General features: G+C 39.6%; 1 protein-coding gene across 8 annotated transcripts in view; it reads left to right on the top strand.

The window, feature by feature from the left end:
• Positions 1–24,082, top strand: part of SGMS2 (sphingomyelin synthase 2) — a 121,727-nt gene that overhangs the window by 57,418 nt on the left and 40,227 nt on the right. For 2 of the 8 annotated variants that reach the window (XM_016423017.2, XM_056803109.1), the window contains exon 1: positions 21,158–21,391. The exons of the other annotated variants lie outside the window; for them this stretch is intronic. The gene's annotated coding sequence lies outside the window, so the exon portion shown is untranslated. Of the gene's footprint in view, positions 1–21,157; positions 21,392–24,082 lie in introns of those variants that run through there. 8 annotated transcript variants of the gene reach the window in all.

The following is a 24,082-nucleotide window of genomic DNA, read 5'->3' as shown; positions in this document are numbered from 1 at the left end:
CACATGACTTTGATTAAGAATATTTTTTTGTAAGCAAAGATCTCTCTCTCTTTTTCTGATTCCATCTACCTGTCTTGCTTCCCCCCATGTCTCTGTCTTTCTTTCTCTCTCTTTCCCCATCTCCACCCCCATATTTGTCTCTGTCTGCCTTTCATTGTCTCTCACACACTGTCTCTGAATTTTTAATGGTCTTCAAAACAGTTTCTTGTCTCTCAAAGGAGATAGGAGCATCAGTGCTCTGGGCATGTATAAATGTTTTTTTTTTTTTACTCTACTTGTTGTCTTAGTAACTGCAGGAAAACTAACCAGCTCATTGCACACATTTCCTAGCCTTGTTTGGGCTACTGCTAGAAGAGAACATTCATATTTGTTGACTCAGTGAGACTTTAGGGAAAATATGTCTGAAAATATTTAAAGATGAATGTGCAAACACTGACCCCCATTCACCCCAGACCTCATCATTTCCAAAGCATTGTATTATGCTAAGAAAATGTTTTGGAGGAGGAGAAAGGCAGCTAGGTGACTTAGTGGCTTGAGAGCCAGGCTCACAAACAGGAGGTCTTGGATCCAAATGTGGCTTCAGATACTTCCTAGGTGTGAGATCCTGGTCAGGTCATTTAATCCCCATTGTCTAACTCTTACTGCTCTTCTGCTTCAGAACAAATGCACTGTATTAATTCTAAGATGGAAGGGAAGGGTTTAAAAAAAAGAAATTGTGTGCTTGTTTAAGTGTCTCTGTACCCCAGGGCCAACGTATGTCTTCCCCCTTTTACTTGCCCAAAAGTTACTCACCCAAAAGTGAGGGTGGAGGCTGGGCAAGCCACTTGACTTTTGTACAACTAGGCTGTAGGACTAGCCCAGTCTGAACCAGTTTCCTCAGCATCCCCAGCCCATGTTCTTCTGGTTTTGTTTTTGGAGATGTTCTCTCTTTTTGTTAACTTCCTTACATCTCCAGATAAGTACTTTGCCATTTGAATGGGAACATATTTTCCCCACAGGTGTTGATGAAGCTGACTGATGTCTTTTTAAAATAGAAACAAAAATGGTGAGGGATGCTTTTTCACAAAATCCAAATTGCCTTTGATGTTTTCTCTCCGTGCTGACTCCCTTGAACCTTGTAACAGCTGTTTAGCCTAACTAGTATTTGGGATGGCTGGGGACGACTTAAAACCTAGAGACTTAATGGGCACCAAAGAGTATGTTCAATGAGTACTTGTTAATAATAATTACAAATTAGCCATCTTATTTAGTTCTCCATTGAATTGTTCTAACAGCCAACTTCCCAGTCAGGTAGGTTATAATTTTAATTTCAACAATGACTCTTAGCAACTGATTTTTCTGAAGAGAGGAGCACTTAAGACTGTGTCTGCCCACGCTGGCAAGAATTTCCACATACGTTAACAGAGCCATTTCGTTTTCCCCTGGCAAAGTCGGCCCCTGTGCTGAAGGGGTAAAAAAGGCTTAAAAAGAGGTGGGAGGTGGAGAGGATGGGCTTCATAAAGCAGAGGCCCCTCATTGACAGGGAGGAAGGTTTTGCCTGCAAAGCTTCTGTGGCAGAATAATTTTAGGAAATAAATTTAGGAAGAAAGAAAAGGGTTAGAAACTTTTGGGCAAGTAAAATCCTCCTCTCCTTCCTTCCCTGGCCCAACAGAGGGGATATCTGCCATAACAGAGGGCCACTCAAGAAATAGCAAGTTAATGGGTTTGGCTATAGGGGCAGAAGCAGCCGTGATTACCCTTCAGGTGTACCATTTTCCTCATTCAATTTTCAGCTGCACTTAGCTAGAAAGGGGGATATAGGTGAGGGTCATTTGAGAATCCATTAGCATTGCCAACTGATTTTTTGTATTATGACCTTGAAGGTAAAGGTAAAAGGGCTGTTTGTGCTATAAATATGCTTCATTATGAACCTTTATGTGTTCACAGAGAAAACAGCGGTTCCTGATCACACAAGGAATCTAAATGACTGACCTCTCTAACTAATGAATACCCTTTCCTCCCAGTATTCTAATCTGTTTTTAAAAATTCACACCTTACAGAAAGGTTTAATATTGGTATAGTATTTTAATATGATGTCTATCATTTTTAAAATACCTTTACCTTTTGTCTTAGAATTAACACTGTGATGTATAACCTAGATCAAATTGCTCACCATCTCTTGGAGAGGGGAGGGAATGGAGTGAGGGAGACAATTTGGATCTTATAATTTCAGAAAACACATGTTGAAAATTGTTATTAAATAAAATCTAACAAAAATAGAAATCGCATTTACAAAAAAAAAGAAGAAGAAGAAGAATTAACACTGTGTATTGGTTCCAAGGCAGAACAGTGGGAAGGGTGAGGCAATGGGAGTTCAGAGACTTGCCCAGGGTCCCACAACTAAGATGTTTCTGAGGCCAAATTTGAACCCAACACGTCCTGTCTATAGGTCTAGTTCTTAATCCATTGAGCCACCTCGCTACTATTATTTTCAATAAAATCATCTTCCTTTTGGTTTGAAATTAATTGGGCCTTTGGGGAGCTTTATTAGAAAGAGGACTGACTAGATATGGAATTTAAACCTCTATGGTTGAGCCATTTAGCCAAGTCATTTCCTGTAACTTTGGGCAAGTCATTTAAACTTTTTGAGGGTCATTTTCTTATCTTTAAAATGCAAATGATAATATTTCCTCTAAACCTCAATGACCTTATCTCTAAAATAGGAATAGTATTAGGAGGTTGTTATGAATATCAAATGAGGTGATGGACATAAAGTATTTTGGAATGATAGAGTCTCTGAAGTATAGTTTTAAGCTATTTAATAAAGTTGCACTAAAATCTTTGGGACACCCTGTATAAATGACAGCAGCTATTATTTTTAGTTTGTCTTCCATTTCAAGAAATGTCCTCTATGATCTCAGGAACTAGTTTCAGAACACAGATATTGAAAATTAGCCACAATGGAGGGAGCAAGAAAACCACTTTGCACAAAGCAATTTTAGCCACAGTATTTGATACAGCCTGAGTCTCTGTGGTTACTGCTATAACTTTTCAAATGGATGAATAGATGGATAGATGGATGGGCAGATAAAGAGATAGACCATAGGCAGACAGATGGATGGATGTATGAATGGATAGATGGATAGATGGATGGATGGGCAGATAGATAGACCATAGGCAGACAGAGGGATGGATGGATGGATGGATGGATGGATAGATAGATGGATGGGCAGGCAGATAGTTAGATAGACATATAGGCATGGATGTATATATAGATATAGGCATGGATATATATGGACATATAGATGGATGGATGGATGAATAGATAGATAGATAGATAGATAGATAGATAGATAGATAGATAGATAGATAGATAGATGGCTCCCACCATTGTAATTTCTCTAATTCCTATCCTTAGATTTAGAGTGATTTCTCCAAATGTCCAGAAATTTAGAGTAACAGAATCTCAAGACATATCTAATTCAGTGTTTATGAACTATATGCAGAAATTATCATGGCTCTTTTGCAAATAGACTGAAGGCCCTTAAAAAGAATTGAACAGAGATAATCAGACCATCTGCAAATGAGAGATGTAGGTTCATTTGGATCATAAGCTTGAAAAAGTTTATAATTTTACCAGAGCTCCAGAAGTGTTTATAAAACAATTTTCTTTGTTAATTGAAGTGTTTCCTCACATTTCCTTTAAATAAGGTTTTAAATCATGGAGATTTAGTAAGCAATATATTTTAAAAACACACACATACACACATGAAGAGGGGCAGCTAAGTGGCTCAATGGATTGATTCAAAGCCAGGCCTCCTGGGTTCACCTCTGGCCTCGGACACTTCCTAGCTGTGCGATCCTGGGCAAGTCACCTAACCCCCATTAGTCTAACATTTGTCCTTCTGTCTTAGAGTTGTTACTAAGGCAGAAAGTAAGGATTTTTCTTAAAACCAAGAAGAAAATCATGAAAGGTGCTGTGTGATGACTCTTTACCTACAAGGCAAATTCATAGGTCCTGGAAGATATGAAATGGGAACATATTTGAAAGAAATTGACAGTGTATTTCAACTAAACAGTTATAAGAATCTACATTGGAAAGACCTGGTCCTGCCCTCTACATGGTCACATTATAGGACTATATCTCTATGGCTTTAGGGCATGTTATAGGAATGGTGCTAATGGGATGGTTGGGATTGTTTTCCATGGTTAGTCAGAAGTGTACCCTTTGATAGTGTCTCTGACTTAAATTCAGAGAGTGGATTCTGACATCCTTGGTTTTGCCTGGCTTTCCAGGGACCAAATTGGAGGCAGGAAATAATACAGAAGAGCCATCTGGTTACTACTGGAATTCAGAAGTAGTAGTAGTAGTAGTAGTAGACTTGTCTTTGGCAGGACTTCACTGTATAAGATTAAAAATTAATATCCAGTACTCCAAGTATTATGTTTTTATAATATTTGTTAATAATCACTTGAAGTAGAGGAAAGAAAAAAAACCTATAGTAAAGAGAAGCTTACCCAGACCACACACATGGGAGAAGAGAGAGAGAGGGCAGACTTACACAACTTTATCAATACAACATAAGCACATAAGGTCTGGGGACAAAGGGAAAGGGATTCTGGGAGATGAAGTCCAAGGGTACAAAATTCTATTTACTCAACTGTCGAGGGTTGGGCTGAGTCTTCTGCTGGTCATTGCTTGTTTTTTGGTACCAGATGCCAAGAGCAGTGAAGTTGTAAGAGTTGTGGCAATTCAGCACCAGGCAGATCATGTTGGGACAAAGATGGTGGAAATAATTCTATTACTAGCTATGATGTTGGTGGTGGGTTTTTTCCTAATCCTTCCATCTTAGAATCAATACTAGGTATTGGTTCCAAGGCAGAAGAGCAAAAAGGACTAGGCAATTGGAGTTAGGTAACTTGCCCAAGGTTATACAGCTAGGAACTGTCCGAGGCCAGATTTGAACACAGGAATTCCCATTTCTGAGCCTGGATCTACTGAGCCACCCAGCTGCCTCAGCTATGATATTGTGATAATGGATACCACTTTTGGAGAGAATTACAATTGTTATTTAAGCAGTTCAGCACTAATAGTTTCATTCATTGGAATACTGGACTAGTTGCTTTGAATTTCTATTTTCCTGGTAGCTATGCATTTCCTGGGAACTGGGCTCTGTTCTTTAAATTTTAAAATATTGACCCCACAGTCAAGCTCCCCATTTCTTTGCCTTCAGTACTTTGGCAGTAATTCAATTTAGCAATGGCAGTCTCCTTTCCCGGGGCAGGGGGGGGGGGGCAGTATTGAAGAATGAGCACTCTTTTATCCAATAGAATGTCTTTGGCAAGGATGATAGTAACTGGAAACATCCCTTCCTCCAAAGAGAATTGAAACTATTTATCAAGTGACATATAAGGGGGAGCAGCATTTATCCCTAGGTTTTTTCCCCCTCAATAATTAGGGAGAGCTTGAAAGAAGCGTTGGATGTAAGAATTGTTTAAAAAAAAAATAAGAAGTTTAGGACATCGAAGGGGAAGGTGGATCAGAATCTCAGACTGGAGGGGGAGGAAGTCTAGTCGAGCCAACAGCAGCACCAGGGAAGCTTGGCCATGAATTTCCTTCCTCATTTTCATTCTATATGTTTGCCAAGCATTATCTGCTTCAGTTTGTAGAGTTAAGTGCTTTCACCTCGGTGATTTTATTGGATGATGCCACCTACTGATCAATTCAACTCAGCCAGCATTAAGGCCTTCTCTTGGATTTGGCCTTCTAGTGGGGGTCCCTCCTGGGAAAGAGAGATTCCCTTTGTAAATTATTAAATTGACTTTCTGAATCAAATCAATCTCATACAAATTTGGGTGGCAGAAACCAGGTCTTTCCCAGGGCTTGATTGTCCCTGGATAGACTGATTGTAAATCTTCAGAGTGAGGGAGACAAGATCTGAAGGAATTCTTAGCTAAGTTGGTTCAGATTATCAGCTCAATTTTCTTCACTCCTCCAAAGATATCCTGGAATTTTTTTTCCCCTTTAATGAAATAAAAGATTGTGAAGAAAGCCATAAATTTTTAAGAACATGTACTGTTCAAATCTGACATCAGACCCTTCCTAGCTAGGTGACCCTGGGCAAGTCACTTAACCCTCATTGCCTAGCCCTTACCACTCTTCTTTCAGCCTTGGTACCAATACTTAGGATTGATTTGAAGACAGAAGGTAAGGGTTTTGAAAAGAATATATGTGCTTGAAGTTTGTATTATAAATCAGGATATCAATGTGGTAAAATGGCATAGTCATATACCACCAACATGGTATGGTCCTTTTTCATCTTAGTGCCTTCCTTCTGAGATTTTCCCTAATTTATCCTGTCTACATCTTGTTTGTACATAGACAGTTTTTGCATGTTGTCTCTGCCATTAGACTGTGGGCACCTGGAGAGTAGCATTGGATTTTTTTTCTGCTTTTCTTTGTATTTGTAGATGCTTAGCATAGTGCCTGGCACATAGTAGGAACTTCATAAGACTAGTTAACTGACCTATTATGAGTCATTGAGACATAGCAAATATTCTCGTCAATACATCCTCCAAGAAGTATTTGTGTACAAGGCACTGTCTTGAGGTCTGTCCAGCAGCCTCTCTGAGGACCAGGATCTATCTGCCCAAGTATGATGTCACGGGCAGATAAATGAGATGAGATACACCGTGCATTCAGCCTACGTACACAGGCATCACACACAGTGCTCTGCCATGGTATCATGGTATATTTATTTTATAGGTTTTTGGTACACACACATAATCAATTCTCTATATATATGACATTCTACAGTTTGATTGGCTATTATCAAATCACTTAAACAACACTCTTGTGATGTTACTACAACAAAGAATTCTGTGATCATTTACTAGGTTTCTACAACACTCTGTGATATGATTAATGTGAATAAAGCCATTTGTAGGTTAGTACCCCTTGACCTGCTGAGAGGATCATTGTGCTTTTGGTCAGCTTTCACTATCCATCATAATTGCTTGGGAGATGAATAACAGGACATATTTGTATCTAGGTGTGAGGACTTTAGGCAGACCAATTTGGGGGTTTTCCCCAATTTACAAGTTCTGTTTTTCTTGTGTTTCTTTGACATGCCTAGCAACGCTACTTGGTTTTTGTTCCAACAAATTCATTTAAGTGTGGTAACTGTAGGACAAGATTCATTATAGTACTCAACCTTTCAGCTGGTGATTATTGTAGGACCTTTGTGCTTGAGAAAGAAGGGGTAATGGGCAATAATCTTTGGGCTTTTATTCTGTAATTGTAATCTTTTTGGGTTAATAACTTAGGGGGCTTAAAGTAGGGTATATATTTGTTGATCCTATAAGTATTTGCTCTCATGTTATTTTTCCTGTATTGAGGAGAGAATAATAATCATAACAAGTCCACTAGTGGGGAAAATTTGGGGAAAGAAGTCACAAAGGGGGATCAACAGGGAGCCCTCATTCTGGGATCTGCTTTGTTGACCTTCCTTTCTCGGACCGTGACCTTGTCAGTCGGGGTATGATGGCCTCCGGCACTGTGGAAGGTGTTGAGGGAGATGATTTGAATGAGGCATGGCCTTCACTCACCTTTGGGAAGCTTGCAGGGACATGTGATACACCCAGATGTCACTTCTGTGGGCTTTTAATCTACTGACTTCATCAGTGTGAGTACTCTCCCCAAAGATGCATCATCTCTCAATCATCCAAGCCAACCCGTGTGGTGTGAATCTTGTCAGGGGCCTACCACAAGTAGATGGACCTATTATGAGGGTCTCTCCATGGTGCTGAGGGCTGTTCTCTAGAAATGATTTGGATAGCAGTGGAGTTCATGGGTTGTCCTCCAGTTCTACTTCTAAATTACATGTGCTTGCCCATTATTTCCCAGTCAGACTTTTTTTTTTAATCTAATGGTGTTCTTTATCTGTTTCATAATTCTGTACCCTCCATAGGCAGTGATGCCCTCTTCTACTTGGACTCAGTGTGAGATATCTTTTCATGGCTCTCTGATTTATTACTCACTGAAAATAAATAATTAACTACAATGACCTCTTCTGGCTCTCTGTACTGTGTGAGTTTGACACATACAGAGGAAGTACCTTGTTGGAGGAGAGCCTGTAAGGCGGTTGCTCTACTGTTGCCTTTTATTTTTTTAAAACAGACAACAAATATAAGAGATCTTTTCCAGACTTTGAAGAATTAGGGGGCAGCTAAGTGGCTCATTGGATTGAGAGCATGTCTAGAGATGAGAGATCCTAGGTTCAAATCTGGCCTCAGATACTTCCTACCTATATGACCCTGGGCAAGTCACCCCTGGGCTAAGTCTTTATCACAGTATTGGTTCTAAGACAGAAGGTAAGGATTAAAAAAATTGTTATTCAAACAGTTATTTAAGTATCTACTCTGTGCTAGGCACTGACCTAAGTGCTGGGAAAACAGCCAAAAAAGAATAAACCAAGCAGAACACCCAGGCCCTGCTCTAAAGTTCTTGTGTGACCTTCAACATGTAGTATGCAGTAGAATTTTGTTGTTCAATTGTTTCATTCCTGTCTGACTCTGGAAACCGCATCAATCAGTGTTCTTAATTTTCCCTTACATCATCATGTGCGGCCCATATGTACTCTTGTACTACTGTAATATGTTGGGATATAGTTTTAGGAAAAACGGAAGAACAATTTGTTGAGCATCCTTCAGTCTATAAATGCTAAATGAAAAAAACAATTGTTCATGGCTGATATTTCTTACCATTTGGACTTGAATCTTGGAATGTCTTCCATGTTTTAATCAAGAATGGAAGGATAGGGAGCAGCTGGGTGGCTCAGTGGATTGAGAGCCAGGCCCAGAGACAGGAGTTTCTGGGTTCAAATCTGGAATTAGACGCTTCCTAGCTTTGTGACCTGGACAAGTCACTTAACCCCCAATGCCTAGCCCTTACTACTCTTCTGCCTTGGAACCAATACATAGTATTGACTCCAAGATGGAAGGTAAAATTAAAAAAAAAATGGAAGGGCACCTCTTTGCCCAGCCTTTACAGCTCTTCTGCCTTGGAATCAACAATTAGCATTGATTCTCAGAGAAAAGGTAAAGATTATTTTTTGTTTGTTTGTTTGTTTTAATCTAGAATAGCATCCTTCTGGGTTAGTGAAAAATCTGTAAGGCTTTTGACTGTCAATCATACAATTTCTCCAAAGTTCTTAATCATTTCCCTCCATTTTAATGTATTTTATAGACAGAAATATTTAAGAAAAAAAAAGCTCATCATCATAGGAAATTTTATAGCAAGTGGAAAGCTGGGGTCTTTAAACTCTAAATTGATCATCTGAGTTACTGGCTTTAGACTCTGTTGGCATCTAGAGTAGTCTAAGAAATCACATGGAATATGTTTTTCTTCACTTTCATCATATTCTCTTATTGTTTAGCATTTACATAACACTCTTGCAAAAAGCACTTTGCAAAACACTTGGTGTTCTCCCATCTCATCCTCACAACAACCCTAGGAGGCAGGTGCTGTTATCATCCCCATTTTTGTTGTTGTTCAATCCCTTTCAATAGTGTCTGATTCTCCATGACCCCATTTGGGGTTTTCTTGGCAGAGACACTGGAATGGTTTGCCATTTCCTTCTCCTAGCTCCTTTTGCAGGTAAGGAACTGAGGCAGTCAGGATTAAGTATCTGAGGTTAGATTTGAACTCAGAAAGATGAGTCTTCCTGACTTCAGGCCTGACACACTATCCACTATGCCACCTAGCTGCACAGCCTTTCCATCATATTGCAAAATTAAATTTGGAAGAGAGGCAGTCTAGCATGGTAGACAAAAAAAAAGCTAGCCTCAGGGGCTAGAAGGTCAGGAGTGAGGTCTAGCCTCCAACACACATTGGTTGGGTGATTCTGGACATGGCATTTAAGCTTAATGTTCTCAGGCAACTTTCACATGCCTCAAAGGTACTGATCTGCATTGGCAGATTTTCCTCACTGGGAACTCCCGATATCAATGAAATCACAAGTTCAGAAGGAAAATAAATATGTTGAAACCAGTATCAGATGTGGATATAGAGTAACCCAATATGATCAGCAAGTCCTCCTGTCTTTGGTGTTGGTGTTCAATTCAACAAGCATTTAAGTGCTACCTCCCAAACATTGGGGGGCAACTAGGTAACTACATCACTTAATCTCATTGGTTCACAGTTTCCTCTTCCATCAAAATGAGGAAGTTGAATGAGATGACTTCTCATAGTCTGGTTCTTAGTTTTTGTCATGGTGATCTTAAGTGGAGAGTATAGGGAATAGGAGGGCAGACAGATGGTGCAGTGAATAGAGCACTAGCCCTCAGGAAGACCTGGGTTCAAATCTGGCCTCAGACACTATCTTATGTGACCCTGGGCAGGTCACTTAAGCCTGTTTGCCTTAGTTTCCCCATCTGTAAAATGAGCCGGTGGGAGGCAATTGCAAATTCCACCATCTCTGCTGAGAAAACTCCAAACGGAGCCATGAAGAGTCAGATACAACACTGAAAGGAGTGAACAACAACAAGGCAACCTATGCATGTGTGTGTATATATATATATACACATGTGTGTATTTATATATCAATTGTATATGTGTTCTATTATTTATATATATATATATACATACATACATATTATATGGGTAAGTGGCTATATATGGTCAATGCACAATTAAGATGACAAATAACAATAATCCAAAACATGCAAGACTCCAATTTAAGAGATGGAGCGTTTTTCAGATTCTGGAGTTACTTGGATGATGAGGAAGATTCTGAGTTTTCCAAAAAGACAAGCAGGCTTTTTCACAAACTGTTGCAGCTTTAATGGCTTGGAGCAGGGCCAGTCGAATGAGTCAGACCCTCTGGTTTCCTGGAAAAAAAAAACAAAACTCTCCTGATGATGACGTCAGATATTAATGACTCAGTACTGCTGTAAAATATGTTCATTGGTGGCAAAATTAATGAGTGGAATAATTCTCCTGGCCCTGGCAGACAGTTTCCATGACCATTTATAATCTGAACGCTTGATCTACCACCAAGATCGAGTGTTCTTTTTTTGCCTGAAATCAGTGTGATGACATTTTCTAACTACCTAGACAGATTCGAGCTAAAATTGCATCTGTGTGTTTTATGCACAGTGAGATGTTTGTAGCTTTCTATATTCTGGCTTCAAGGAGAAAGAACTATGCTAAGACTGAGAATTTAACTCCCAAGTCTTAATGGATGGGAGAAGACAGTGCTGAGTAAACAATCTGCTATGTGACTGAATGTACCTGTGTTTCTGTTCAAGCATCTCCTGCCAAACACAAAGGAGTTACCAAGCAACAACAGTGATTCAGCTCCTCAGAACACATCACTGCAATGAAATGTCTACCTTTTAAGGATCTCCAGGAAATATCAGTCTTGTAAGTCCCCAGAGGACTGGAGTGGTGCAAAGAAACATGGTCTTTACAGACACCACTGTATTAAGGGCAAGAATCCAGGGAGTAGACGGTTAGGTAGGTAGACCGATGTTGGAATGGAAATCATTTTATAAATTTGATATAGACTGTTATTAAATGGGAAATGAGAGACTTGGGAGATGCTTCTCTTTTCCTTTGTATCAATTAAAAAATTTTTTAAAAAGAGAATGTGTAACTTAAAATTTACATAAAATCACCATTTATTGAGTATAGCACCTTTAGGGAAGAACAGGAAGAAGACATGTTATTTATTTCTCATGGCTCAATCAGGATTGTTTCAAGGACTGGTCATTGCAAACTAACACTTCCTTCCTCAAACTTAAAATGGCTTTACCCTCTCTTCTGCAGAGTGGGCACAGATCAGATCTTATCACACTTATCTTTGGATCTCCCAGTATTCATCTTGGTGTGCTACATATAATAGGTATTTAATGCATTAATCAAATTTTAGTTCATGGAACTAATAAATCAGACTATGGAAAAATATGCAAAGTACTAGATAAATATTTGATTAATTTAAAAAACAATACTGTTGGGGTAGCTGGGTGACTCAGTGGATTGAGAGCCAGGCCCAGAGATGGGAGGTCCTGGGTTCAAATGTGGCCTCAGATATTTCCTAGCTGTATGACTCTGGGCAAGTCACTTCTAGCCCTTATGGCTCTTCTACCTTGGAACCTTGCAATACACAATGTTGATTTTTAGGTGGAAAGTAAGGGTTTAAAAAAAAAAGATATTACTGTTACTCTTCAATCAACATTAATGACAGCCTCTGGAGGATAAAGTTAAAACTTTAGATTTGTATCAAAAATGATTTTCCCTCCAGAAATGACTCACCCACTATTTTTTGAAGTTGGGCGTATTAATTACAAAACCAGTAGTTTTCTAACTTGCTTGCAGTGCACCATGGGGGTAGTGTTTCGCAAAAGCAGGTATTATATGTACCTGAAAATGTTTACAGAATCTTTAGATAACTTTCTATAAAGCTCATGTGTTTACTTTAGGTGTACTTGAGCTTAGTTTGGTTTGTAATAAGAGAATGCCCCCAGGAATGATGAGAGGTTTCACAGGTGCTTCCAGGAAAGGCTGTCTAGTTCTGATCAGAAAAAGGAGGGATGAGTCATGATTGGTGAGGGCTGCCTGCCCATGGGTGTAAGTGACTGGCCATAGAGCAACCTCACATGAACAAAAAAAAAGAAGAGAGTTCAGTTGCCTTCTCAAGGACATGAAGAATTTCCTAGATTGATCAACCCTTACAACTGCTCCCCACTTCAGGTGATTCATAAGGAGACAAAAGACCCTACTAGAAGGAAGAGAGAGAGAGAGAGAGAGGAGAGGGAGGGAAGGAGAGAGAAACAGAGACAGAGAGAAAGAGAGACAGAGGGAGAGAGACAGAGACAGAGGGAGAGAAAGAGAGGCAGAGAGAAAGAGGGAGAGGGAGAATGCATTCTGGCCACTAGGAAGTTCAGGAAGAGCAGAGGTTCTTAGAGACCTCTGTTTCAGTGGGGAGATCTAAGAACTTAGATGGAGGGGGGAAATGGTATGTCTCACTGAAACTGAGCATTTCTTTCCCTTCTTAATTTAGACATAATCATTCTTCTGAATCCGGGGCCATAGGATTTGTCCATGATTATGAAAGAATCCTACCATAGAGGCCACAGTGATGATGACTTCATCACTGTTGTCTAAAGAAGGAAGAGTTGATAGGTCAGAATGGAAAGGTGAATTCAGGAAGTGAACAGCTGGTAAATAAGATTATGTTGGGATCTGGATTTCTGGACCAAGACTTGAGAAAGAATTTTCAAGTTGGATATGATGTGGACAAGGGAAATTCAACCAGGATTTTGCCTAGTGACATTTGAATCTGATGAAGAAAGTTTTAAACAGAAAATGGAGAGTGAGGGAGAAGGCTACCTTTATTTTTTACCAAGTCAGCACAAGGAATATTTGGAGAGAGTACCAGTAACGAATAGAATGCAAGATCAAAGAAGAATAGGTATGCAGATTATGAGTTTAAAAAAAAAGACAAGAGGAACTGAGAGCTTAATGAAATAAATTCTGTCTCACAACCGAGACTTGCTGGTTCAGGAGTTGTTTTGGAGGCATATAATTCAAAAGGAACAGATAAAAAGAGGGATGGATTAGGGGCAGCTAGGTGGCTCAGTGAATTAAGAACCAGACTTGGAGATGGGAGGTCATCCTGGGTTCACTTCCTGACTGTGTGACCCTAGATAAGTCACAACCCCCATTGCTAAACTCTTTCCACGCTTCTTTCTTGGAACTAATACATAGTATTGATTCTAAGACAGAAGGTAAGGGTTAAAAAAAAAAAAAACTTCCTCAAGCAGTTATTAGCTATCTATTGTATGCCCTAGTATTGCCCTAAGTGTTAGGGAAACAGGCAAAAAAATCAAAAACAAAAAACACTTAGACCCTGCTCTCAAGGAGCTCACAACAATAACTGAAGAGGAATCCAAAGGTACATCATGTCCCTTTAAAAGAATCAGGATTGTGAAATCTCAGGCTAAATTCTGCCATGGGTAACCAAATACATTTTTTTTTTTAATTTTCAAAAAACCAACCAACCCATGAAGGTAAAAGGAAGATGAAGAGCTAGAACTGCTGTTGGGATGGTTAGACTGATGATAGCTGTCAACAAGGAAAAGACAGTATTCACCAATTCTCCTGAAGGACAGAACAAAAATGGCAGCTGGGGCTTGGAAAATCATGATAAGGCAGGAGATGAAGCCACCTGGAACTGCCTTCAAAAAACATTCATGTCCTCAGGCACCTACAGAATAGGTCCAGAGGGTCGAAAAACTAGATCTAATCACTGAATTGTCGCTGGTAACCTTTTGGAAACATTATAGAGACAATAATAATAAATGAGATTTTTATGGTACTTGAAAGATTTCTTGTTTTAAGCCCTTACCTGCTCTTTTAGACTCTTAAATACCAGGTATCTGTTGCAAGACAAAATAGCAGTAAGGGCTAAGCAATTGAGAAGTTAAATGACATAGTTAGGAAAGGTCTGAGACCAGATTTGAACCCAGGCTTGGCTCTTCATCCACTGAGTTCCTTGAGGATTTGCTGTTAAGTCGAGTCTGTCTTTGTGACCCTGTGGACCACCCATGCCTTCCATTTTCTTGGCAAAGATACTGGAATTGCTTGCCATTTCCTTCTCCAGTAAGTTAAGGCAAAGAAAAAGTTGAGTGACTTTGCTCAGTTACCCAGTTGATGAGTGCCTGGGGCCATATTGCATTCAAGTCTTCTTGATTCCAGACTTGGCTTTCTATCCACTGAGTCACCTAGTGGGCTTCTACTTTACTTACCTCCTTTGAGCAAGCCAGATGCTCCAGAAGGAGGAATTTAGAAATTTCAGTGGCTTGCAAGCTGCAGTAAAGTGTTGACACAGTCCCGTGGAGTTCTTGAGAGTTCTTGGGCTGCCTTGGGAGACTTAGTGTCCAGAATGACACGGTACCCTGCCTGGGTCAGCCTGGCCGGGCTTGCTGCCATTGTTGTCTTTAATCTTCATTTTGAGCCTTGTGAACCCTGGTTGCGAGTGAGAATGTGCTCAATAATAACTTGGGCTAATAATGCCTTAGAAACTCAGAGGCCCCTCGGGGATTGGTTCACACTTAGTACCTGGGAGGGAGACCCAGTTCAGAAGCAAAACAGCAAGGCCAAGGGAGTTCGAAGAGAGGTTTCAGAAGGCTTGGAATATTTGGGATTCTGCCAGGCTTCTGAAAACATTTGCAGAGAGTATTTATTTATTTATTTTTGTTGAAGCGAGGGGAAATATTATAGTGCAGCGGCAGAACTAACCTTGCCAGATAACCCTGGAATTGAAGGCTTTCGTATTTGGGTATATTCCTTTCCAATCAGAAGCTTTCTCAAAATAACTGTGAGGCTGAAAATAAAAGAATTGATCTGTTCCTGATCCAGCCAATTTTGGGCCATGACTTCAAAGAGATTTCTTCTTCTACCTAAGGAAAACTGGATAGACTTTTTCTTCATTTTAACCTTTAAAGTAGACCCTTGCCAGTCCTCAAAAACAGATCTTTTGGGGGTGGCAAGGTATATAGAGCACCAGGCATCGAGTTGGGATTTACCTAGTTCAAATCTGGCCTCAGACACTTCCTAGCTATGTGACTCTGGGCAAGTCACTTGACCCTGTCTGCCTAGCCCTTGCCCTTTTGTCTTATTATTAAATAGTTACTGAGTTGTTACTAAGACAGAAAGTAAGGGTTATTATTTTTTTTATGTAAAGGGGGGAAAAGCACTTTTCCTAGGTAGTCTGCAAATAGAGGTTTCTTGATTATGTAGTAATTTTAAAAATCTCTCAAGGAAGCTTGCCTTTTGCCTCAAGGATAAATAATCTGGCTGAGTTTCATCGTAGCTCTATTTAAAAAATATATATATAACTAACATTTATAATGCCTACTCTATGGCCCAGATACTATGCTCAGTGTTTTATAATTACCCCATTTGACCCTCACAACAACCCTGGGAGGTAGGGGCTATTATTATACCCATTTTACAGATGATGAAAACAGAAACATTGGTTAAGTGAGTTACCCAGTCATATTCTTTCAGGAGATCGATTTGGTTTCTCTCTAAAAGTGGACTGCTAATGCTTATGTCTGTTATATTTAAAGCTAGACATTTAGATTTCTTGCTTTAAATAAGAACACAGACTTTACCAAGAGATTTTCATGACATCTCAGCATGAACATTATACTGGTCAGGTGGGTCTATTGTATTTTTTTCATCTAAGAATATAGTCTTTTTTCTTTTTTAAATCCTAATCTTCCATCTTACTGTGCATTGGTTCCAAGGCAGAAGAGCAGTAAGGGCTAGGCAATGGGGTTAAATGACTTGCCCAGGGTCATACAGCTAGAAAGAGGTCAAATTTGAACTAGGTCTTCCTGACTTCATGCCTGGTACTCTATCCACTGAGCCACCCAGATGCTCCCTTTTAATGGTCATCTGATTCAAGTTTTCACAGAGCATATAAATTCCCTCTACATCATCCCTATTAATACCACTTTCTGTGGTAAACTTTTCCCAATGGCTAGAGTCAGTGGTCCTGGGTCTCAATAAACAGAGTCACCTAGCTGCCCCCTAATATAGGGTTTTATATTTATAATTACATATATTATATATCTTGAGCTGAAATGTACCTCAGAGGCAAATTTCCCTCATTTTACAAATGAGTCTCAGGGAGGTTGTGAGTTGCTCAAGATCACATCAACAGTAAGAGTTAAAGACAAAGAAATTTGGACCCAAATCTCCATGCCTAAAAGTATTTTCTTTAAAGTGAGGAAATGGGAAGGTACCCAGAGAAGCCCAGAGATAGTTAATGCCTTCATCCTCTGTGCCAAGCATTAGGTCAGAGGGAGAGCTGTGCAGGGACTGTGGGAAGAAATGCCCGAGTGATTTGACCTTATAAATGCATGTCAATCCAGTGAAATTCACCAGTTATGGGTGGGAGAGGACCAAGGTCTTTCTCTAAAACTGGAAACAGGTAGGTTAGTGAAAATGTTTTATTCTGTTAGAATGAAGATGATGTCCTGCCAGCCCTGCTTCTCTCCCCATTGATAAATCAGGATGACGTGGCATCTCATTAAAAATTGCCTCCATTGCCCTCCCTCGTCCCTCAGATCATCTTTATCAGTCTCCTGCATTACCATAGTAGGCATTTCCACCAAAATGATGTTACATAAAATCTGAATTTTCTCATAGCTACCAGTGAATTGAGGACTGGCAAACATTAAAAAAAATGTTTCTTAATCTTGCTGTCCCTTGTTTGTATGTATGCCTTTTCATAGCCAATGCTGGTGAATTCAGGCACTTCTCTATCTTCTTCGACCCAGGAGGCATGAACTTTGGTAAAAAGTAACTTGTTTTCAGACACTGATCTCAGAAGTGTTAGTATACAAAGGAGGAAGATTCAGTGTGAAGCAATGAAGGAAGGAGTTCTCTTGTCACGGACTTCATTCAAGCTCTGGGGAAAAGTGGAACTAGGTACATGTCCAAAAAATTTAGAAAAGATGCTGTTAATGATTTTTGTCCCCCATGGAAAGCATTTGTTTCAAATTGGGGGAAAATTTTATTAAAAATTTCTCTGATAAAGATCTAATTTCTTAAATTCATAAAGAATGAAGTCAAATAAATAAGAGTACAAGTTATTCCCCAGTTGACAAATGGTCAAAGGATATGATCAGGCAGTTTTCAGATGAAGAAACCATAGCTATCAATAATAATGAAAAAATGTTTTCAATCACTCTTTATTAGAGAAATGCATATTAAAACAACTCTGAGGTACCTCCTCACACCTATCAGATTGGCTAATATGACAGGAAAGGCAAAGAAATGTTGGAGAGGATGTGGCAAAATTAGGACACCAATGCATTGTTGGTGGAGTTGTAAACTGCTTCAACCATTCTGGAAAAGAATTTGGAACTACACCAAAAGTTGATAAAACTGTACATACCCTTTGACTCTGTAATACCACTAGTAGGTCTGTATCCCAGCAATATTTTTTTAAAAAGGGGGGAAAGGACCTACTTGTACAAAAAAAATTTTATAGTAGCTCTTGGGTGGCAAAAAATTGGGAAATGAGAGGTTTTTCATCAAGTGGAGAATGGCTGAGCAAATTGTAGTATACGGCGATGGAATATTATTGTGCTATAAGAAACAATGAGCTGGATAACTTCAGAAAGAGCTAAAAAGATCTACATGAACTGATGCAGAGCAGAATAAGCAGAACCAGGAGAACACTGTACACAGTACAGCAACTGTGAAAGACTTACTTTCAGCAATACAATGATCCAAGACAATTCTGAAGGACTTAATGACAAAGAATGCTGTCCATCTCAGAACTATTGGGGTCAGAATGCAGATCAAAGCATTATTTTTCACATTAGTTTACTCATGTTTTTATTTTGTTGTTTTGGTTTTATATGAGTATTCTCTTACAACTACGATAAATATGAAAGTATGTTCCACATAATACTACATGTATAATCCATATCAGAAGACAAGTTGAATCTTATACTTTTGGAAAACTTATGTTGAAAATTGTTATGCAATTGGGAAAATGAAATTTTTTTTTAAATAAATTTAAGACTAACCAGAAAGAAAGAAAGGAAGGAAGGAAGGAAGGAAGGAAGGAAGGAAGGAAGGAAGGAAGGAAGGAAGGAAGGAAGGAAGGAAGTATTTGTTTTTACTATTGATGATATTGGTCATAATGATTTCTAATTCAAGAACTAAAGGATTCATGCAAGCCAAAGGATCTGAGTTCCAGTGGAAGCCCTCTACCATGAACGTCTTCCTTGGCCTTTGTTTCCTCATGTGTAGAAAGAGTTAGACTTAATGACCACTCAAGAACTTTCCATCCCTAATAATTAGAGACAGCATGGTGCAGTGGAAAGAATGCTGAACTTGGAGTCTTTGAATCTTCATCTGACAACTTACTACCCATGTGACTTTGGGTCCTTCCCTTCTCAGATTTCTCAGCAGTTGAACTAGATGACATCTAATCTAATGCCCTTAACAGTTCTAGAGCTTTGACCTTTGGTCTGTGTATCAATAACATTAACATTCATTACCAGACAGGATTGTATATTGGAAAAAAAGAATGTAGGAGATAGTCTAGCTCAGACATTTATTAAAATTGTGAACTTGGATAAGTCATTGCATCCAAGTCTCAGATTGATCATCATGGTTGACCTTGGAATTATCAACTTACAATTTAACGAATTTGTTGTTATTTATTCATTTCAATCATGTCCAACTCTTCTTTTAACCTCATTTGGGGTTTTTCTTGGCAAAAATACTGGAGTGATTTAACATTTCCTTTTCCAGGTCATTTTATAGATGAGGAAACTGAGGCAGAGTTACGTGACTTGCCACAGTCACCTAGCTAGTAACTGTCTAAGGCCAGACCTCCCATCTCTAAGCCTGGCTCTCAATCCATCCAGCCACCTGGCTGTCCCCTCAGGATATTTTTTAATGCATAAAATAAAATACATAGAATTTTGAAAGAAGCCAATTGCATTAGAAGGCAGTTATCACAATAGAGCCGTGGATTTGTAGGTTAAGATCTCTTGCTTTAGAACATTTAAACTTAAGAGTTCATCAGACTTTTTCCCAGAAGCTAATAATTGCTTAGTCAGTGTCCTTCCCAGATGGCTCAATAGAGACCCTCTCCCACTCTCTAAACCGTACTCTTCCTTAAACCATCAATGGCTTCGCCATTTTTAAAATTCTCAAGAGGGAAAAAAAAAAGCTTTCTTGCCCCTTCTGACTGGATTTTGCTGTTAAATCATTTCTGCTCTTGAGAATCCTTCCTGTCATCACCAACCTAACTTGCAATCCTACAGTTTGATCCTGGGCTCATTCTCTTGTTTAGTGATGAGAGAGAACAGCTGACCACAACTGTCTAATGGTCCTTGTAGGTTGAACAGGGTAAAAACAATCATTCTGCTGCGGCAGAACAATGCAGGCTAGGTAGTCCTCTCTCGGTGAGTCCTGGTAACTGGGTAAGCAGCCAAGTGTTCTGAACCAAGTCCTGCTTCGATGTTGCTTCCTCTTTGGAGTCTTCTGTTTGTTTCAGGAGTGTATAGAGAGAACTGTAAATCATTTACCTAATCAGGGACTGTTTTGATAACTAGTTTCATATCCTTAAAAAGAGGAAACTTTTCTACCTATGGTCAGATGCCCTGCTCGGTTTTGGCATAAAATGGAGGTGGTTCTGTTGGCCCATTTCTGTGCTTTTTATTCTTCAAAGGCAAGTCTGAGTATGCTTGATGATTCCCAATATTGGTAAGGAGGCTATATACCAGGAAATTTCTTTACCATTTGCTTTCATTAACAGGCGATTGGTCAGTTATCTCTTGAAGGCACAGGTTGGGGCCACTTACTAAAGCAGAATATTTGGTGGTTATTTTTAATTTTTTTAAACCTTTTCCTTCCATCTTAGGATCAGTACTGTGTATCAGTTCCAAGGCAGAAGAGTGCTAGGCAATGGGGGTGAAATGACTTGCCCAGAGTCACACAGCTAGTAACTATCTGAAATTATATTTGAACCCAGAACCTCCTGTCTCTAGTTTTGACTCTCAAACCACTGAGCCGTCTAGTAATTTTTTTAAACCCTCACCTTCATTCCTAGAATCAATACTGTGTAGCAGTACCAAGGTAGAAGAGTGGTTATGAGCTAGGCATTAGGGGTTAAGTGACTTACCCAAGGTCACACAGCTAAGAAGTGTCTGAGGTCAGATTTGAACACAAAACCTCCTGTCTCTAGGCACAGCTCTAAATCCACTGAGCCACTTGGCTGCCCCCTTGGATCTTATTTTTTAGAGAGGCTTTGCTTCTTTCACTGCAAAATACTTTCCTTGTGATATCCAGAATATGGTCATTTAGGGATTAGGGATCTTGAAGGACCATGATGAGAAAAGAACTCTGGTTACTTTTGGTGTTAAAATAATTTTCAAACCCTTACTCAATTTAATCTGTATTTAATATCCAGGAGCAAGTCCAGGAGCAAGACAAAAGGTAGAATGACTGGTGGTGGCCCAGATACAGTACAGTGGGTGATCTTGGCATCTCAATGTCTGCCCAAGTTCTAAGAGCTCCATGGTAACTGCTCCAGCCTCTTTTCTGACTGTTGGAAGGAACTGTTCTCATATGCCCATTCCAACCAGGGAAGTCTTCACATGCTTGGTGTAGACACCCCCCTAAATCAATAATGGTTCTGTGGCCCATTGTTCTTCAACCCAGTTTAGCTGATCTGCTGAGATGGTTTTATTGGGTGGAGACTGTCATGCTACAGCCTCTTGAAACCACAAGGGAGAGCGGAATGCCAGGTGGACACCAAAGGAGGATGAACAGCCCTCAAAAGGGCTTGGCAAGCCCTCAACACCAGAGGTACCAATCCTCCTTGAACCCCAGACACCCCCTTGAGTCTATTAATTCTCAAGTGCCACCATGCTCTTTTTCTCACTTTTGGGGAACACAGTGACAATTCTAAAGCAATTTCTTAATAATTGTAAAATTCTAAAAATTTTAAACTAAAAATGGTGTTTGAGGGTAGCCTCTGTGGGACAAATATATTTGGAGTCCAAGGTCCTAGATTTAAATCCTGTTTTTTCACACTTATTGTGTGACTTTGGACAAGTAACTTCTCTAGCTTTAGTCCATGTACCTTGAACAGATATTAGATGACCTTGAGCAAATGAATGACTCTTGGATCCTAATCAGAAGGAGTTTGGTATATTGGAAAGAATCAAGTTCGATTTCTGGTCCAGATACTTTACTATCTGTGTGACTTTGGGCAATCTTGCTGGGCCATAGTTTCTTCAAATGAGGGGACTCAGATTAAACTTTATTTTAATAAAATTTGGCATTCTGGTGATGAATCCTTTGTACCCCTTCTCAAAGTAATTTTTTTAAGTGCATAAAATAACATACACAGGAATCCAAAGGAAACCAATTATGTGGAAATAGTAGATAACTAGTAGAGATATTTTTTAAGCAAACATATACCCTAGTATCCCTGGACTATGCTGGGTTCAAATCTAGACTCAGATGCTTCCCATCTCTGTGACTTTGGGCAAGACATTAACCCCAATTTCCTAGCCCTTGCTGCTTTTCTGTCTAAAAAATAATATAAGACAGAAGGTAAGGAATTAAAAAAAATCCCTGGACTTGATAATCTTTAAAAAACAATACGTAATTATTAAGTGCATACTATGTGCAAAGCAATTTCTTAGATATTTAAGCTACCAAGACAAAATAAGACCATCTCTGTTCTACAAGAGGAAATGTAGTATTTTCACAAATGAGTGTGTAAGATAATTTCAGGAGAAAAAGAGCCCAACTAACCAGAGGGATTGGATTCATAAAAGCTTCCAGTGAGGTCATCTCATGGTGAGCCTTGAAGGAAATGAAGAATTTTAATACTCAGAGATGAGGGAGCACTTTTGGGCAGTTGAGGGGACAGCTTGTGTGAAAACAAGGCAGTGGAATGCAGATTTTCAGGAACCTCAAATAGACAATTTTGTCTGGAACACAGAGTAGGTGGAGGATTATAATTGTGAAATGAACTTAGAAGGGAGGTGGGGACCAGGTTGTGAAGGGCTTTAAATGTCACACACAACCATTTCTAACAGGGAGCTATCCTGAGTTCTTGAGCAGGAGAGCCACACCATTATTAGGAGGCTGTTGTGCTAAGGCTATCATTCATATCACCCTTTAAGGTTTGCCAAGTCTTTACAAATATGATCTCTCATGTTCCTCACAACCACCCTGGAAGGTAGAAGATGTTATTACATTCATTTTACAGATGAGGAAACTGAGGCTGAGAGAGATTAAGCGTCTTGCCCAGGGTCACAGAGCTAGGCAGAATTTGAAGTCAGATCTTCCTGATTCCAAACCCAGGGCTGTATCTACTTGTAATTTAGATAAAAGGGGAAGAGAGATGGAGTTAGGATGGTGGACCTGAAAGTTTCTTCTAGGCATTTGCGGAATAACCAGATGATTAACTTCAGAAACTTTTCAATTTACCTTTTTGCCCTGGACAGTAAATTTTGATGAATCCTGTTAGAAAACTTGTCTCTGTTTTCTCTCCTTTCACTTTGTTTAATTATAGGGCAGTACCACAAGTTTATTCTTAGAACAAAGTTTACACAAGTTTTCTTAAACAGTTTGCTCTTCATCACCTCATTTTTGAGCTTGTCCATAAGAAACTCAGAACAGCCTATTCCAGAACCGTTATTAAAAAGAAGTGTTCAGTTGGCAAGCATAAAACTTCAAAGGGAAAAAAATGAGCTAGACAGATTAACGGCATAATCCCCCTGGCTTTCTAGTTCCCCTAAAATAAATTATCTCAGCAGTCTAAACTTTTCTTTTATTAATCATTGCGTATATTATGTAGCCTTCTTTGAAAAGGGATTGACTTGGCACCTTCCTGCTACTGACCTGAAAAGCCCAGAAATTGTATGGTCTGTCATCACTTGGTAGACATTCACAACTAGCATAAGTGGGGTGGCAAGGGGGCAGCTGGGTGGCTCAGTGGACTGAGAGCCAGACCTCGAGATGTACTGGACAGCATCAGGCTAGTAACATGGTGCATTGCCTTTAGAAGTGATAGAATTGGAGGTAGCTGGGTGGCTCAGTGGATTGAGAACCAGACTTAGAGATGGGAGGTCCTAGCTTCAAATCTGACCTCAGGCACTTCCCAGCTGGGTGACCCTGGGCAAGTCACTTGACCTCCATTGCCTAGCCCTTACCACTCTTCTGCCTTGGAGCCAATATACAGAAGTTGATTCGAAGATGGAAGGTAAGAGTTTAAAAAAAAAAAGTGATAGAATTCCTATATTCTGTCTCTGACTGGGAGTCTCTGACTTTGGGAACTCAGGAAGTCATTAGATGAGAGAACCCTAAACTGAGAGCTGGAAGCCATTGCCCAATCTTCTTGTTTTATACGAGAGAAAAATGAGCTCCAGGGAGGCTATGACTTCCAGATCAGGCAGGTATCAAGTGGGAGAAGTTGGATCTGACCCCACTTTACTTCAAATTGCAAAATGTTGCCGTAAAGCTTCCCTGATCATCTCTACT

Source organism: Monodelphis domestica, chromosome 6 (genome assembly GCF_027887165.1).
Source record: "Monodelphis domestica isolate mMonDom1 chromosome 6, mMonDom1.pri, whole genome shotgun sequence".
NCBI classification, from domain to species: domain Eukaryota; kingdom Metazoa; phylum Chordata; class Mammalia; order Didelphimorphia; family Didelphidae; genus Monodelphis; species Monodelphis domestica.
This window is presented reverse-complemented; position numbering and strand designations above follow the sequence as displayed.